Here is a 13,302-nt window from a genome sequence, read left to right on the forward strand (position 1 = left end):
AAAACAAAAATTTAAAAATGGGACCTAATGAAACTTAAATGCTTTTGCACAGCAAAGGAAACCATAAACAAGACGAACAGACAACCCTCAGAATGGGAGGAAATATTTGCAAATGAAGCAACTGACAAAGGATTAACCTCCAAAAATTACAAGCAGCTCATGCAGCTAAATGTCAAAAAAATAAACAACCTAATCAAAAAATGGGCAGAAGACCTAAATAGACATTTCTCCAAAGAAGATATACAGATTGCCAACAAACACATGAAAGGATGCTTAACATCACTAATCATTAGATAAATGCAAATCAAAACTGCAATGAGGTATCACTTCACACAGGTCAGAATGGCCATCATCAAAAAATGTACAAACAATAAATTCTAGAAAGCATGTTGAGAAAAGGGAACCTCTTGCACTGTTGGTGGGAATGTAAATTGATACAACCACTATGGAGAACAGTATGGAGGTTCCTTAAATATCTAAAAATAGAACTACCATACGACCTAGCAATCCCACTACTGGGCATATACCCTGAGTAAACCATAATTCAAAAAGAGTCATGTACACAATGTTCGTTGCAGCTCTATTTACAATAGCCAGGACATGGAAGCAACCTAAGTGTCCATCAACAGATGAATGGATAAATAAGATGTGGCACATATATACAGTGGACAATTACTCAGCCATAAAAAGAAACGAAATTGAGTTATTTGTAGTGTGGTGGATGGATCTAGAGACTATCATACAGAGTGAAGTAAGTCAGGAAGAAAAAACAAATACCATATGCTGACACATTTATATGGATTAAAAAAAATGTTTCTGAATAACCTAGGGACAGGACAGGAATAAAGACACAGACGTAGATAATGTATTTGAGGACATGGGGAGGGTGAAGTGTAAGCTGGGATGAAGTGAAAGAGTGACATGGACATATATACACTGCCATATGTAAATAGATAGCTAGTAGGAAGCAGCCACATAGCACAGGGAGATCACCTCTGTGCTTTGTGACCACCTAGAGGGGTGGGATAGGGAGGGTGGGACGGAGATGCCAGAGGGAGGAGATATGGTGATATATGTATTCATATAGCTGATTCACTTTGTAATAGAGCAGAAACTAACACACCATTGTAAAACAATTATACTCCAATAAAGATGTTAAAAATACTGATAAAGTTAAGGTAGTTGAGAGTCCAATGATAAATAAAACCTCTGTAAATCATTTGAAATTTATATATTATCAAATTGGACTGTAGAAGAAAATTATTTTACTTTTTAATGTAAATATTAGTCTGTTTTTTCTTCTATGCTCTCAATGAAATCTACATTTAATCAGAGCTATAAAATGTGCTATAATATAGGCTGGTGTCCTGTCAATCTAGGATATTTTGTAGAACCAAAACCCTTGAGAATATAGCCAAAATTTTTGCATATATGGAAAAAGAAATAGTTGTAATGGATAAGAAATTTACAGAGAAATTATAGACATTGTCTAAGAAAAAAATTATACTTGATAATATGCCCGACTATTTATATTTTAAATGTAATTTATTATTTTTAATATTTGTGGCAGAGTCCACTAGCATCTATTCACTTCTTCCTGGCACTCAGTTACACTACATTTCTGGGTCTCGCTTGCAGTTACTGGTGGCTGAGCGAGTAAGTCTTTCCCAATGGAAATCGAGTAGAAATGATATGAGCCACTTTCAAGCTTGACACATTTCACCTCTTATGTGTACCTTGTACTTTTTCCTGCTAGCTGACGGCAGATGACAGGGATGGCTTTATAAGATACCAACACCACAAAATGAAAGGATCCCGGGTCCCCAAACACCAAGTAGAGGAAAGCCCTTCTCCGGGTAACTTGAAAACACACTATTGAGTTATGACTTCTCTTTTCTTCATCTTGGAATGTTTGGGTCTTTTTGTTATAGCAACCTGTTGTATTCTAGCCAGAACAGAGCTATATTGAGTCCTTTATGCCTGTCTAATATCCAAATATATTCCATATTCTCAGGCCTGGCTCAAATTCACTTTCTTCTGTGCAGCCTGCCTATTACTTTTATTTTGATGTAAATGGTATCTTCCTGATCAGATTTCTTATACTAATCTAATGACTATTAATTCGAGTGAAACATATGCCTGTTGGCTTCTTGGCCATCAAAACAGAAAAAAGTTCTGTATTCTTACTTCCAGTGGGTACAAAACATGCCAGATCATGGATGGAAATAAAGATTTCTCTGGTGTTAAATTCTAAAATATGTTTCAAACATGGAACTTCATATAAGGAAGACAGTGATATATAATAGAAAACACGTTCAACAACATGCATGCAACAAATGTAATGAACAGATGCAATAGTATGGTAAGTTATAGCATCTTTTGATTGTCATGGTTGGCAGCTCTGCAGGGTGCCAAGGTGAAACATAGTAAACAAGTAATTGATGTTTTCCCTCCTCAATCCAAAAATCAGCCTTATACTTACTTGACAACACACTGTTTAGAAATTCTCCATAAGATATAATATGTGTATACCAGATTAAAAAAAAAAAAAGAATTAAACAGCTATCAGTTGTGATTGTGATTGTCACCAAGTCTGATCTCTATGACAGCAACTTCTGAGTTGTTGGTTGATGGTGAATTCATTGCATTTGAGGCCAGAAAAGTATACGCTTTGACTGTTATCATTTTGTGGACATTAGGAAATCTAATCCAGACTCTTTATTAATAGAAGGCTTTCAAAGACACCTGATGAAACAGTCAGAATACACACACACACACACACACACACACACACACACACACACACACACAGATTTCTGGGTCTGTTCCAACTTGCTTAAGATCACAGAGTCATTCTGTGCAGTATAACTGTATTACATTCTAAAGCAGATGTTATCATTGCAGTTGAATAAATATCTGCTTTGGCATGTCTAGTTTGAGCAATACAGATTCCTGGTGAATCTGAATAAAATAAATATTTGGAAATAAATCCATTAAGATGGGTTTACTAAATATGAACCAATTATATTTTGAAAGACAACTGATGTTATTTTATAATAGATTATACTAGTCTTAGGTCTAATAATATTTAGGTACCAGGCTCAATTGTTGATTGATGGCATTGTTAATTTGTGACATATTATTATTCTACTATGGGGACTTGTCCATCATTTATTATAGGGAAATGTCAACAAGCTTATGTAGAAGTGGTATCAGATCATTAAAACGTTAAGAAATTGAACACAACCTAATTTTGTGACACATATTCTCCAACACAATATCTTATATATAAAAGTTGCACCAATAACTTTAAGCCTCAATTATATGTTGATTTGTTTTCTTTTTGTTTTTTAGAATTTAAAGTATTTCACAACTAATTTTTGTAATTCTTAGTTTAAAAATTACAAAAATAAGATTGAGATCAATTCCTAAAAAAGAAAAAAAAAATATTTAATTTTAGTTTATCAAATGTAACCTCTAAATAATGTTTCTGTAAATTTGAATTTGGAAGTTGAGATATAATTTCTACAATTCTCACCTAAAAGAAGCTCAAAACATATTTTGTAAAACTTAAAACATGTAGACTTTTTCTAAAGGCCTTTCTAAGTTTAGTGGTTTCTATATTATCATTATCACAAGGAAAATTAGCTTAGCATAGCTGTGCTCACTAAGTACCATACAAGTTCCAAAGCCTGGCACTGCACAAGTTAATTGTTTTCCTGACAGCTATACCTACTACTGGTCCTCTGGGTCAGTTGCTAATAATGTTAAATTGTCCTTTTGTTACTTTAATGGTCACGAGCTACTTTAAATTTCCATTCTGATTTCTGTTTGTGCATCTTTAAAATATTTTATGCTCTTAATTAGCACATATTAATTAATAATTCCTGAACTATTTTCCCTTAGTAATTTAACAACAAACCCAATTTTAAAAGCTTCTCATACAAGATAGAGAAACAGGTAGTTGAAAATTTACTGAAAGCTTGTGTTCCCACAGATAATTTAGGAAAGAAAAAACACTTGCAGTTAAAATTGGAATATATAATTCATGATGGTGTTTTTGTAAATTAATCATGGGTTTAACTTATTAAATCGTTAGAGATAAATTTGAAAATTCCCATAATCCTATCATTTTAACAAATAATTTCATTTTATAAATTTCCTTTGAGTGTGTGTCCATAGGTACACAATTAAATGTATTCAGAATGTTTTTCTGTACTATGTTGCAATAGCAACCTGTTACTTAGTAGAAGAGTTTTGCTTAGATTTCTAATGATAAACACTATTTTTATATCTCCATCATGAAATTAAACATCTCATCATATAGAAAAAAGTATTGAGTAATATTTACCTTTCTAAATTGTATTTAAATTTAATATATGGTTTCTGTTTATGAAATCATTTTTCCAGTGCCTTTTTTAAACACTGTTTTCATATTTTTTGAGCATTCACTAGTTATGAGGAATGGCCTGAAGTCAAATGTATTTTTAAATCTGGACTGCAATGATTTATTCATAGGTAATTCACTCAAAGCTTTTTCAGTGTTAAAAAAATGACTGCATGAAAAAGATTCACTAAGTATGGTAAAGGGTACAAGTAATGTGATTTTTAAATTATGCACAAAAATCGGATTGGTTGAAGCGTTGAAATATTTTTTTTTTTTTTTTTTTTTTTTTTTTTTTTTGCGGTACGTGGGCCTCTCACTGCTGTGTCCTCTCCCATAGTGGAGCATAGGCTTTGGACGCGCAGGCTCAGTGGCCATGGCTCACGGGCCCAGCCGCTCCGTGGCATGTGGGATCTTCCTGGACTGGGGCATGAACCCGCATCCCCTGCATCTGCAGGTGGACTCTCAACCACTGCGCCACCAGGGAAGCCCTGAAATAATTTTTTTATTGAGAAGCAAATATGAATTGACTTTGAAACCTTAATGTCTATGAGAGGAAGTTTGCATTTCCATTCCTATGATATTTTCTCATTCCAAATAAGATAAAAAAATTAGTGAATTAAATGGCTGACATAGCATGAATAGGAATATGCCTATAGACCTTTTCAGTTCCCTTTAGTTTATCTTTGTTATCTGAATATTTTACTTTTTCTATCTAGACATTCTACATATAAATCTCTTGGACAGTTTAACATGAATTAGATACACAAGTTCTTTATTATAGGGGGAAAAAATCCACCAATACTTTCCAGTGTCCTAGTATGAGATGTTGGCCACAGAGATGCACCAACCAATACGTGTATTCATTTGGTGAGATTGGCTTTCTTGATAAATAAGAGTAAATTGAAGCCATTTTTCTAATTATTCATGATAACAATTCTTTACATATATAAGAATTTATAACCTATAACATCCATGTATTTTAAAGCTGAATCTTCTCAAAAAATGCTGTAATAAAGGGTAAAGGAAAGAAACACTGACATTTATTTCCAGCCAATTATTTTCAGAATATTTTACATTTAATTCTCTCAAGTTTTCAAAATAAGCGTTGTGGTATCCCCATTTTACGAGGGTGAAACAGCAGTTTAGAGAGGTTTGAAACTTGTCCAATAGTACAGCTTTAGTAAATTGCTGAGCCAGAATAGAATTGAGCCTCAAGGATGATATATTTCCAAACGCTGAAGGACTGATGCCACATCTTAAAAAGATTATATCAGCAAAATTGCCTATAATGTATGGAACATGCTTAATCAATATTTATTTCATGAAATAAGCTCTCTTTCCTATATCACAATCCCTGTAATATCTTCTTAAAGTCGCTCTCATAGAAATAGTGTTCTGAGTTAAAGAAGAGTATTTTATTGACATTTTCAGAGTGGCAGCTATTTTGTTCATTTTCAGTTTTTTTTTTTTTCCCCAAGGGGAATGCATAGATGAAATCCATATAACTCAAGTTCTATATAATGAGAAAAAGTTTGGACTAAAACACAAGTATGCTGTAACACATGAAGGAATAATTTTTCTTCTCTTCATAATTTTATTTTTATAATGTTGTTTTGAACCAAATTAGGTGAATAAATTTGAGTTACACAAGTCAGAGGTGTATTGTGTATACTTTGACAATAATCTGTATGCTTTAGCAATGATTCACTATATTGATATTTATTATCTTCAAATAAATAAATTAACTGATGTTTGCTTAATAATGTGGCTGATAAATGGAATACTGACTGCCATATCAGTAAACAAAGGATGTCACATTCATCAGTGATTGCAGCCACTGCGAACGGTGAGCTGGTGAGTGCTGAGGAAACTCAGGATGTCAAAATACAGAATAGTGGCCCCAGGTAGCTGAGATACATACCATGAGGAATGATTTCAGTGAGCCCAGACTCTTGCATCTTCCCATACATAGGAAAGCACTAAATTCCTTAACTTGAGATATCTAGTTTTCTTTAATTAACAATAATCTTTTGACATTCAGACTACCTGCCCTTTGTTGCAAAACGTTTATAATATATAATCTGGCTTCCCTCCTTGTCTCCTTGAAGCAGTTCTCTCAGGGTTACTTGAGATGCCGCCTCCCAGGCTTGAAGTCCTAAAAATTCCCACCAGATAGAACATAACTCTCAACTTTTAGGTTGTAAATATTTTTTAAGCTGACAGTAGTATATATTTGTGTATGGCATAAAATCAAAATATTGTTTCCACAAATTACTAAGTGAATTATTCTTTTCTCTATCCATGGTTATGCCATTCATTTGTAACATAGTTAGGTATTTTTGTAGTATTATTATTTTTAGTATTCCATTTTGGTCTCCCCCTACATCCTGGTTTTATCATATATTTTTATTTGAGGGTACATCCTATAAGACAGTGGTACAGAGGGGTGGGATAGGGAGGGTGATGCAAGAGGGAAGAGATATGGAAACATATGTATATGTATAACTGATTCACTTTGTTGTAAAGGAGAAACTAACACACTATTATAAAACAGTTATACTCAAATAAAGATGTTTAAAAAAAAAAAGACAGTGGTACACAGAAAAGTATGCTTAAAGAAGTATCATTCCTTTTACATTCTTTCATTTCCATTCCTACCCACCTTATATTGGTAACCAATCTCATTAGTTTCTGATTTATCTTTCTGATATTTCTTTGGAAGAGATTAGTGGATAAATGTGTTTTTTTCATTGCCCTTTCTTTCTTACATAAAGGATCACATACTATAGGTACTCTTTCACATATCCTTTCTTTTCATGATTGTACAAATGACTTTTTATTTAAAAATACAAAATAAATTATCTATAAGCATGGGCAATGAAAATCATTATATATTGTCAACTGAAACTAGTAATTGAGGATTATAGTGAGTTTCTTAAATATCAGACAGCCTTTTCTTCACGTTTTTCAACTGACTTCTCTGAAATTATTGGTGAGAAACATTGTCTCAAGCATCCTGTCATAGTTCATTTAGTAATGGTGAAGAACTGTTCTGGAATTAGAAGTTATCACCCCCTATCCCACCCATTCCACTGATTTCCAGGATCTTTCTCTTCTTTAGCATCCAATAAAGAAGTTCATACAACCTTAGTTGGATCAATAATTCCTTTTCCACCATATTCACAAAACCTCCAAACATAGCATCATAACCAACTTCCGAGGAATTTAGCATAATTTTCTCAATTATCAATAATCTTTCAACATCTACATTCTTAACAATGATCACTACAAGAATTTTAAGTGTTATTTTAATAATTTCTATATCATTTAAAAAAATCTTCATTAGCTGCAATTAGTGAATCTAAGGCTGAAATGTAGCAAAGCAGAACACAACCCCCTCCCAGAACAATGCTTTGTTTAACAGCAACTCATGGAACATCAAGGGCATCTGTAAATTTTTTTTCGTTCATTGCAGCATAACTTGTTTAATTAACCTTCAGCACAGCTATTCTACTGAAAATTTTGCCAGAGTCCACTCAGTTTTTCCTTTTCATATTCTTTAGTTATGATATCTGACTGCTCATTGATTTCTTGAATATGTTTTTCAATTTGAGACTGTTAACTTTTTCCTTTTAAGAGCAGAACTTCATCTTTGGTCATAAAAACCTCTCCAACTTTTCCTAAGTCATGAGTCTGAAAATCATCATCATCATGATTTAGGGTCAATCTCTCTTCTCTGAACACTTAACCACCAGTAGCAATAGCCATGTTTTTAAGCAGATTTTTTTCTATTGTCACAAACACCTGGGGCTTTGACTGCTACAATCTGAAGACCAGCTTTTAGCCTATTCAAATGGAGCATATTTAGAGCCTCTCCATCAACATCTTCAGCAATTATTATCAAGGGCTACAATGAACATTGGCAATTTCAAGGGCCAGTATAACGGACTAGACACTTTCTTTTCACTCAATAGAATACAGGCATCCTGAAATACACATTTCTGATCTTTTGATGTATACAAAATGTGAAGAAATATAAACTTAAACTTCAACTTAATAACTTCTAGTTCATCATTCAGGGTTTTTTTATCCTTTAACATGACTACACCATTTATTCAATCTTTTTCATTGAATTGGAAATTATATTGCCAATTTCTTTGTTTGCAGAAATCTTAGCAATCAGCAATTTCTTAAAGGGTTGGTGCAAGTTTAGACTGCTTCTTAAGTTCAGCAATTACAGCACCTATAGGTAACATTACACCTCTTCTGATTTCCACTGGCTTAACACCTTTGCTAATCTTCTCTCAGACGTCTTTGGTAATAGAGTATATCAGTAGGGCAGCAGTGGTGGTGGGCTTACAGTCTTTTCATTTGTATCATTGGCAATATATATATTTTTTCCATTGGCAATATGTTTTACAAATATGCTTTTTCTGTCTCTGTGAATGTCTGCTTAGGTCTTTTTCTTATTTTGCCATTGGGTTTTTGATCCCTTTTTCTTCAGTTTTAAGAGTTATTTATGTATTAAGGATATTGGCTCTTGTGTTACATATTGCAAATGTTTTCTTCCAGTTAATAAATTGTCTGTGATATTGCTTATGTTATTGTCTTAGCTTCTTTTTTAAAATTTTACTTTCACGCAGTCAAATTTATCAATGTTTTCTTTCATTTCCTCTAGAGTTTGTGAAATAGAAAATATTTTCCTATTGTGAGGATAAAGAGAAATTCATCCCAGTGTTCTTCTATTTCTTGTTTTCATTTTTTATATTTACATTCCTGATCTACTTGGAGTTTATTTTGGTATATGATGTGTGATATTTATCAAATTTTATTTTTTTCCTAATGGCCACCCAGTTGTTCTACAACCATTAATTTAAAAAGTCCACCTTTGCCTCATTGATGCCCCACAGATTACCTTGATCATATAATAAGCTTTCTTATGTATTTGAATCTACTTCTGGGTTTTCCATTCTGTTCCTCTGTTCTCTTTATCTATTCATGTGCCAGTACCACACTATTTTAATTACAACTACTTTGAAGTATATGTTTATAGCTTTCTCTCTGGTAGGGCTAATATCATCTCATAGATTTTCTTTTTCAGTTTTTTCCTGCCTCTTCTTATATGTTTGTTTTTCCATATGAACTTTATTATTAACTTTATTATTATTTTCTACACCATAAAAAAGCCTGCTAATATTTTGATTAAGATTGAGTTAATTTTATAAGTAAATTAAGGGAGAACTGACATCTTTATAATGTTGAATAGTCTCATACAGGAAGAGGGGAATGTCTCTTTACTTGTTCAAGTATACTTTTACATCTTTCAGGTATGTTTTAAAGTTTTCCTTACAGAGGTAGCACATATTTCTTTTTAAGTTTATTCCAAAATATTTAATCTTCTTTGTTGCAATTGTTAAAGGGGTTTTCTCTACCCATTCATATATTTCTTAGACTACTTAAGAAACTCCCAGCAATCATCCATATCTTCCTTCAATCCTTTCTCTATACCAGATCCAGGGGGATCTTTTAAAAATGTAAATTTGTTCATTTTCTTTTGAAGTCCTTCAGAAGCTTCTACATTAAGATGAAGACCAAGTTCCTAGCTAGGCCTAACAAGTCTTCCATCTTCTGGCCTATACAGCCACTTCTCTGTGGACTTTGACCACACTGGCCATTTTTCTTTCTGTGGGGCCTTTGCCCCATACTCCCTCAGCCTGAAGTGTTCCTCTGCACTTAACCACTATTCACTCACCTAGTGACATCTTAGTCACTTTCCATTACTCAGATCAGTCACTATCTTGAGGATATCTTCCCTGATCCCTAAATTCAGCAAACATTTTGCAAGCTCTCATAGAACCTATAATTTTTATTAGCATTCCCTGCAATTGGAATTAAATAGTTAATTAGGTTATAAATTGATTAATAAAAACTTACGGGGAAAGAATTATTTATTTGGTGGCTGCCAGAGTGTTGTGTATTATAGACCCTCACTGAATGAAGAATGTAAACGTGTCCTTTTAAACAAGTATTACATGTTAAGTTGTATTGAATAAGTATTTATTATATTTACAGAGCTGTAGATATCTGTAAGCTTTTGAAATAAATTAGATAACAAAGATATATTTATAATTATAAAATATCAGTGAAGTTTTTGGTCTTCCTCTTTACTTTTTTGAGTATTTGTGCAAAATCAATTAAGTACTAGGAATTTTATTTTATTTTATTTCTTACAGAAAAGGATTGTCAGCACTTGAATGTACTATGACTAAAATATTAGATGAAGTATAATAGATTAATCCTATAAAAATTCACAAGAAACTGCTCATTCTTTATACATCCCAATAGGCTTTGGAATCTAATGCAGAAAAGGCAGAAGGTAATGGGTTTGATAATTTTGAAAATTAAAAATAAAGCTGTAGTCTTAATTTTCTTTTATGTTTGTAAGCACATCAAAAAGTGAATTTATTTTTTTAGAAATGTAAAATGTTTAAAAGGAACATTTAAAAATAATCTATCATTTTGTCTCCATTATGAAATAACTATTATCTCTGTTTACCAGTGTTTATTTTTTGGTACACATAGATTTAAAATAGTTCTAAGAAGAGTACACTTAAAAATGGTACTCTGGAAGAGTCATGCAGAGTTTGGGTCAAATGGCAGAATAGGAGGACCTGGGGTTCACTTCTCCCCACAAGTACATCAAGAATACATCTCCAAGTGGAACAATTCACACAGAGCACCTGCTGAGAACTAGCAGAGGACCTCAGACACCTAAAAGGAAAAGAAAAGATCCTCGTGTAACTGGGTAGGAGAAAAGAAAGAAAAGAGGAAACAGGATTGGATCCACACCTCTGGTGGAGGAGCTGAAGGAGATGAGAGGTTAACACAACTGGAGAGGCCCCCTCACTGGCAGCTCGATCAGCTGAGATGGAGGGAAGCTTTGGAGGCTATCGGAAGAAATTGTAGCAGCCGGCCTGTGGCAGGTAGGACAGAGAGAGATTTTGACAGACAGTCCATGCCACAGTTTTGGGCACCCCAGCTTGAGACAAGGGTCTGCCAATGCTGGCAGGGGTTGGGTGCTGTAACGTGGAGTTTGGAGAGCAGACCCAAGGAGAGGACTGCTGTTGGCTGCGTGGAGACAGCCTGAGGGGATGGGAGCGAGGGGCCCCACAGCCAGGAATGCTTCTGGAGGAAGCACGGACTGCAATGGATGGTGTCAGTTCTGAGTGGTGCATGAAGGGCAGGGCCACCATCAAGTCCTCTCTCCTCACACACCAGACCCTGCTCCATGGGCAATGGGAGTGACTCCCACCAAAGCAAGCACTCGTGGCTCAGTCAGTCACCGCCTCTTGCCCCCCACCTAAGCGAGTAAGAGTGACCCAGTCAGTAGCTGCATGCCCCATCCCACCAAAATGGATAATCATGCCCCCAGTTCCTGCCTTCACCCCATCTCTTCTGGGTGGGGAGCAGATGCCTGAGGGTGACCCACATGCAGAGGTGGGAGGAAAACCAAAGCTGAGCTCCAGGGGCTGTGTGACTAAGGAAGAAGAACTGAAATCTCTCATTGCACCTGCACATGTTGCAAATTAAACCCCTGTATTCAGCTTGGTAAACCCAGCAACTGCAGAACATCTGAATGGACAATGGGTGCTTCCACAAGTGAGACTTGTCTAGCTTTAGCAACTGTAGACTTTGTGGGCACATGTACGTGAAAGTAGGGCCAGGTCAGAGTCTGAGCTGCCCCTACAGTGCCCACAGCCAGTCCAGAGACCTACTAAGAGGTCTTGGAGGGCCTCTAGGGGAGGCAGGGGTTGGCTGTGTAGGGGCAAGGACACTGATAGCAGAGGACCCAGGGAATTTTTAAACTTGTTTATTTATTATTTTTATTTCTTACATTTTTAAAATATTTTTTTAATTTCTTTATTTTTATATTATTTTTTGTTTTGGGGGGGTGATTTAGGGAGGTTTTTTGGTTGTTGTTTTCTTTGCTTTTTTGTTTGGGTTTTTCTGTTTCTTGTTTTTGTTTGTTTTGACTGTTTGTTTTGGTTTTTGGTTTTTTTCATTATTTACTTTGTTTTTGTCTTGTTTTTGTTTTTATTGTTTGTCTTGGTTTTTGTTTGTCTGTTTGAATGTTTTGTTTTGACTGTGCCACAAAGCTTGTGGCATCTAGGTTCCCCTGCTGGGGGCTGAACCTGAGCTCCCAAGGGGGAGCACTGAGTCCTGGCCACTGGACTGTCAGGGAATTCCCAGCCTCAGAAAATATTAATCAGAGTGAGCTCTCCTGGAGATCCCCATCTTGGCACTCTGACCCAGCTGCAACCAACTACCTGCAAGTTCCAGTGCTAGAATGCTTCAGGCCAAACAACCAGAAACATAGGAACACAGCCCCACCCATCAGCAGAGAAGCTGGCTAAAGTCATGTTAAGATCACAGACACACCAAAACACACCACTTGACACGGCCCTGCTCACCGTAGGGACAAGACTCAGCTCCACCCACCAGAGGGCAGGCCCCAGTCCCTCCTGCCAGGAGGCCTACACAATCCCTGGGACCAACCTCACCCACCAGAGGCAGACACCAGAAGCAAGAGGAACTACAACCCTGCAGCCTGTGGAAAGGAGATCACAAACACAGCAGACAAAGTAAGACAACAAAAAATATGCTGCAGAAGAAGGAGCAAGGTAAAAACCTATAAGAACAACAAAATGAAGAGGAGACAAGCAATCTACCTGAAAAAGAATTCAGAGCAATGATAGTAAAGATGATCTCTGATAAAGAATGGAGGCACGGATCCAGAAGATACATGAAATGTTTAACAAAGACCTAGAAGAACTAAAGAACAAACAGTGATAAACAATACAATAACTGAAATGAAAATACACTGGAAGCAATCAATAGCAGAATAACTGAGGCAG

The 13,302-nt window shown here is 35.3% G+C and overlaps 1 protein-coding gene and 1 pseudogene across 7 annotated transcripts in view; both read right to left on the bottom strand.

The window, feature by feature from the left end:
- Positions 1 to 13,302, bottom strand: part of GRIA4 (glutamate ionotropic receptor AMPA type subunit 4) — a 526,465-nt gene that overhangs the window by 412,786 nt on the left and 100,377 nt on the right. The gene's annotated exons all lie outside the window — the stretch shown is intronic.
- LOC131759669 (60 kDa heat shock protein, mitochondrial pseudogene) lies at positions 7,456 to 8,768 on the bottom strand (annotated as a pseudogene).

Source organism: Kogia breviceps, chromosome 7 (assembly GCF_026419965.1).
Source record: "Kogia breviceps isolate mKogBre1 chromosome 7, mKogBre1 haplotype 1, whole genome shotgun sequence".
Taxonomy (NCBI): domain Eukaryota; kingdom Metazoa; phylum Chordata; class Mammalia; order Artiodactyla; family Physeteridae; genus Kogia; species Kogia breviceps.